Raw genomic sequence first — 5,982 nt, 5'->3', positions numbered from 1 at the left:
CTGGAGGTTCTGATTCAGTAGGTCTGTGGTGTGGGCCAGATCCTTACCAGAATTCAAGACCACATTTTGCAAACCTCTGAATTACATGGGAACAATGGTTCTCATACATACCTGTTTGCTAGAATCATCAGAAAGCTTAAAGAAATAAATTAATGAAAAATCACCTCAATTCCATGGATTTTCTGATATTGATCCCCGACATATAAATACTCAACAATTCCAAGTAAAAAAGGATTGATGGCCAGGTGTGGTAGTGAACACCCATGATTCAAGCAACTCCAAGGTTGAGGCAGAAGATTGAAAATTTGAGGTCAGTGTTGGAAACTTAGTGAGATCCTGTCTCGAAAGGAAAAACCAAACGGGCTGAGCATGTAGTTTAGTGGTAAAGAGCCCCTGGGTTCAATCCCTGGCACACAGCGCCCCCTCGAAAAGGAATAGTAAGTATAACAACTATTTCACAAGGTCTGGAAGGTTGTGGGCTCCCCCCGCTTTAGTCAGCTTTCTTGCTGCTCTGACTAAAGGATCTGACCAGAACAACTGTAGAGAAAGAAAAGTTTATTTGGGGGCTCTCAGTTTCAGAGGTCGTAGTCCAGTCTTCAGGGCTCAAATTGAGGCTGAACATCAAGGTGGAAGAGTATGGCAGAGGGAAGCAGCTCACATTGTGGTGATCCAAAAGCCCAGAGAGAGACTCCACTCTCCAGATACAAATATATACACCAAAACCACGCCCTGATTCCCACCTCCTGCAGTTATACCCTACCTCTTCATTTACCATTCAGTTAATCCCTATAGAGGATTAAATCACTGATTGAGTTAAGACTCTTACAACCCAATCATTTCTCCTCCAAACCTTCTTACATTGTCCCACAAGTGAGCTTTTGGGGAACACCTCACATGCAAACCATAACACCGCCCCCTATAACTATAATATTACTACAAAATATTTGTAAATTATTAAAGATTTACATTTCTGAATCCAAATTTTTCATTTCATGGCCCAAGGCTTTCTATTGTTGCTTGCCAAATGCTGTGAATGAGGTTTGCAAATAATTGAGATTATTGATTTATGGCAGAAGCATTAAAGCTCACACTCCCCAGTATTGGGGGATTGAACTCAGAACCTCATGCACGTTAGGCAACTACTTTATTGCTAAGCTGCATCCTTAGCTCTTAATATTGGCCCTTAGAATTCTTTCCTGAAATTCTAGATGGTTAATTTAACTTTAGCAAAATCAATATTAAAAATCTTTCATTTAAAAATATTCTGCATTTTTCTATTGAATTAATATTTGATTTTTTTGTCCTTTAAGAAGTAATGTAAATATAAAAGTTATTTCTTTTTAAAAAAATTATGTGCATTTTTAGCCTTTATTTATTTACTTTTTTATTTATTTTTGTGTGGTGCTGAGAATTGAACCCCATGCCTCACACATTCTAGGCAAGCATTCTGCCACTGAGCTATGACCCCAGCTCTAAAAGATATTTCTTATAGATGTTTATTGATATTTTATATATTAATTTTAAAAGTATGACCTATAATAATTCATTGTGAAAAAACTCAGGGTCACTCAACCACTGAGCCATATCCCCAGTCCCATTTTGTATTTTTTATTTAGAGTCAGAGTCTCTCTGAGTTGCTTAGCACCTCCTCATTGCTGAGGCTGGCTTTGAACTTGCCATCCTCCTGCCTCTGCCTCCTGAACCACTAGGATTACAGGCATGCATCACAGCATCAGGCAGCAGTTCTTTAAATACTATTTATCACAGTACTAATAGAAATGGATTATTACTCTTTTATTTTATAATAAATAAGTCCTTAAATTATTGAATTATCTATTTTCATTTTCATCCTTTTTCAGTGCCCCGTTAAAATCATATTTTATATTCATAGGCTAAATTATAACAGCATTCCCTATATTGCAAAAGCCTATGAAATGTGGGTTGCATTAATCATATTTGGAGTTTACATAGAATCTCTAAGAAATTCCAAATGCTTAACAAATAGTGTTTAACTTATTTTCACAGCATTATTTTTGGGAAGCAGATGTGGAGCTCTCACAGTTGTAGGATTAAATGAGAAAAGGCATGCAAAGGCTCATTCAGCATGGTGCTTGGAGTAAGGGGAGTGCTCTTCAAGTTGATACCAATAGTCAATTGCCATTGACTTTCTGGTTGAATCATAGGCCATTAAAGTTTGATCATGATGTGTGTTTTTCTGTATTCGATGTATAAAGACACTTGATTATTGATTGTTGAGATATTTTTTTCCTAAAACTATTCAAGTGATTTTTTTAAACATTAGAATTGGGGTTAGGTCTTGTCTAATCAAAATGAGATGATATTTCAAGTGACCAAGAAATAGAGAACATAGTGTTATCTTGTTCAGTTGTCACTTTATTTATTTATGATCAAATATAAAGCTGAGCAGTATTCAGATATTAATTACATTGCTTCCAGTTGTCTGCCAAAAGTGAATTCTTTGCTGAGTTGTTCAGACTGCCAAACTGGTAAGATTCTTCATTGTAAAGAAGGCATACACCTATAATCCCGTGTAATCCAGAGGCTGAGGCAGGAAGATGGCGAGTTCAAATCCTCAGCAAAAGTGAGGCACTAAGCAACTCAGTGAGACCCTGTTTCTAAATAAAATACAAAATAGGGGTGGGGATGTGGCTCAGTGGTTGAGTGTCCTGGAGTTAAACCCCCGGTACCCCTTCCCCCACAAAGAAAAGAATGGACAGAGGAGTTTGCCCACAGCTTAGCCCTGTGGCAAGGGCAGAGGTGTATGGACCTTTTACAGTGCCAACATTGAGGGCCAGGGCTGACATCCAGTCACAACTCTCATAGCATTTAAAGTAGGTTCAGTGATAGCATGGTGGGGGAGGCCATCCTCCCCTACTCACCTCCATCCTCCCAAGGGCCCAGTTGGGTCTGATAATTAAACTGACATAAAATAGATTAATAAGAGAAAATCAAACAAATTTACTTCATACAAATTTTAGATAGCATGGGAGCTGTCATAAATAAATGAAAACCCAGAGAGTTAAAGTTGACAAAGTTGTCATGTGTGAAAACGTGATAAGTCAAAAGGCCTTGGCTTAGGGTGGTTAACAGGGGGAGAAGTGACTAGAAGATTAAGTGTGAGGTTAACAAGGTTGGTCTGTATAGATTTCCCTCTGCTTCAATTTCCTGTCCTTGGTAAGAATGTTGCTTTCTTTGTGTTGTAAGGAGGCATCCTTCGGGAAGAAATTTCATCTCCTGTCTTTAAGAAACTGTAGGAAGGTCATGTAATCTTCCTGTACCTGCTCTCCCTCTCCTCCTACCAGTACTGAGGCTTGAACTCAGGCCCTCAATCCAGCTAGGCAAATGCTCCACCTCCCCAACCCTTTTAAAAATTGTATTTTGATACAGGATCTCACTGTTGTCCAGGCTAATGCTGTTTTTTTTTTTTTAATTCCTTTAAATTAGAATCATCAGTATGCCAGAGCAGCATATCTAGGGTGGCATTATCTTAACTCTTTCTGTCTCTAATCACATTTTTTTTTTACCTTGCTCAAGGGGAGTACAGTTCCTTATTCTCTCAAAGAAACATTTTAAAAGCAAGCAAGCATAGATTTCTAGACATAGACTTCTTGAAGAAGTTTGTTTGCAAACATTATGTCTACATTTCCTCTGTTGTACCCTGCATACTACTGTCTCAAGAAGAGACAATCATTTTCTCAGTGTTCACACTTTTCTCCATCAGTAACCATCAGTAGAAAGTCTTACCACAATGTGATATTAAAATCCCTCTTGTTCCTTAGGAATTTCCCTAAACAGAATGGAACCAAACCCTGACAACAAAACACGGCTATAGAATGAATTGCAAAATAGCATTCAAGTACATGGACTTTACTGGGTAAAGGAAGTGTTTCTAGGTTGCCGTCTGAAGACTTAGGGCTGGTTCTGGCAGATTTTTAAAGCAGAAAAGCTCAGCTGCTTATAGGTTTCCAAACTATAAGTACGGTAGCCTGCTTCTAGTGCTGTGCAAAATCTGACATACATCAAATCTATACTCCCTTTTCAAAAGGGATTTGACATAACCTACAGTGAAAAGAAATAAATACCAATGAAATCATTGGTTCATGGGGGGGGGGTGTTACTATCTAAAAAAAAAAAAAAAGATAAGCTCTAATTGAATTTTTTTTAAACTCTAGCTTCCTAGCAGCTTAAGGGAAAAAGTAAAAAAAAAAAATGGAAAGAAGGCTGGATCTGGTGGCATAAAAAATATCATTTGCAGTGGCACACGCCTGTAATCCCATGGCTCTGGAGGCTGAGGAAGGAGGATCTCTTTCAAAGCAAACCTCAGCAAAAGCAAGTAGCTAAGCAACTCAGTGAGATCCTGTCTCTAAAACAGAATAGGACTGGGGATGTGGCTTTGAGTTCAATCCCTGGTACTCTCCCACAACAATTAAAAAACAAAAAAAAAACAAAAAAAAACTTGTTTGCAGTTTGGCAGTCTTATGTCACTTACTGGCAGGGAGTCAGGGATCTTACTCTCAATGTATCATCTTAGATTCTATTCCCTTATTTTAAAAGTATAGATGCTACAAAGGAATCTGGAAGATTTCTGAGAAGATTCAAGGAGATACTGTATGAAGGGGAAACCTCAAGCATGATAAACATGAAACAGCTAGAATCATAATTGACATCATCGAATAAAGCTTAAAACGTTTTCTTAAATCAGACAAAGTTTTGTTGGTCCTACCATCCCCAGGGGCTGGAACACTGAGATCACATAATACATGTTTATTGAACTAAGGAAGAAAGAAAGGATCATTCCCAAAAGTTTTCTCTTCAAGCTTGAGTAAATGTTTGGCCATTTCCAAGCATTATTTCAACAAAGACAAGATGAACATCAGATCCCAAGCCCCTGAGAAGGGCTGCAGAAGGTCCTATGCATGCAGGCTATTCCACAAGGACTCAAGACTGTAGTGCTAAACAGGCTTGTACACAATTTCAAGATTTCATTTTCCTGCTTCAGGCCTTTCAGAAGGCCTCTCACTCATTTAATTCTCTACTCTTCCTACCCTAGCTCTAAGAAGTCTTCCGTGACTTCTGCCAAATTTTCTCCGTTTTAAGTCACTATAAAACCACTTTCTTTCTTCCTCATGGTATCTGTCTTTGCTCCAATTTTACATTTATATGCACCATCGCTATTACATATATTATTAGCTGTGATCAGACTAACATTAATTACATTATCAAATTAACAAAGTTACTTTATTACTTATTGCTTTTATTAGTACATTTATTTATGTCATGTCATTATGTTGGTAACTGTCTCCCAAACAATAAACTCCAACAGAACATGGCATGGTAGGTGCTAGTCCGGAACCCTATATAGTAGGGGTGGAGGCCTAGTGTACAATGGCTGACTAAATTCCAGGAGGGTTTGCAGGTCCTATTAGAGGTTTGGAAAATAACTGGGGGCTTGGGTTGCCCGTTTTAAAAGTGAATCCAGTAGCAAATGTTATAGGAGAGGGTAGACTCCGCCCCTTTATAACAAGAACAAAACAAAACAAGCTCTGTAGCCACCCTAAAATTCTTTTTTGGATCGGAGACGTGGATTGCAGCAGAGGTTCTCGCTCCAGAGCACAAGCTGGAAGAAACCCTAGGAACTTGCAGAGCGAGTAGGAATGCCAGCTGGAGGCTGTGCCGGGACTGCCTCTTCTCATTTCTCCCGCGCGAAACCTCGCTGGACCGCTCCACTCCCTCCCTCCGCTGCAGGGGGGAGCAAGACGCGAACGGACCGGAATCCGCCTCTGGTCGCGCTCAGGGACAGCTCAGTCTTGCACCACCTGAGAAGTAAAGTTCACAGGTCGCGAAGTCGGGTCAGTGCCCAGAGGCTAGAGGCCTAGGGACGTGGCGCCGAGTGGGCGGTGCGGCGAGCTCCCCCTGTCCCGGGCGCCGAGTGCGCATATCCCCGGGCCCGCCCGAGCGCCT

The sequence above is a fragment of the Marmota marmota genome, unplaced genomic scaffold (genome assembly GCF_001458135.2).
Source record: "Marmota marmota marmota unplaced genomic scaffold, marMar, whole genome shotgun sequence".
Taxonomy (NCBI): Eukaryota; Metazoa; Chordata; class Mammalia; order Rodentia; family Sciuridae; genus Marmota; species Marmota marmota.
This window is presented reverse-complemented; position numbering follows the sequence as displayed.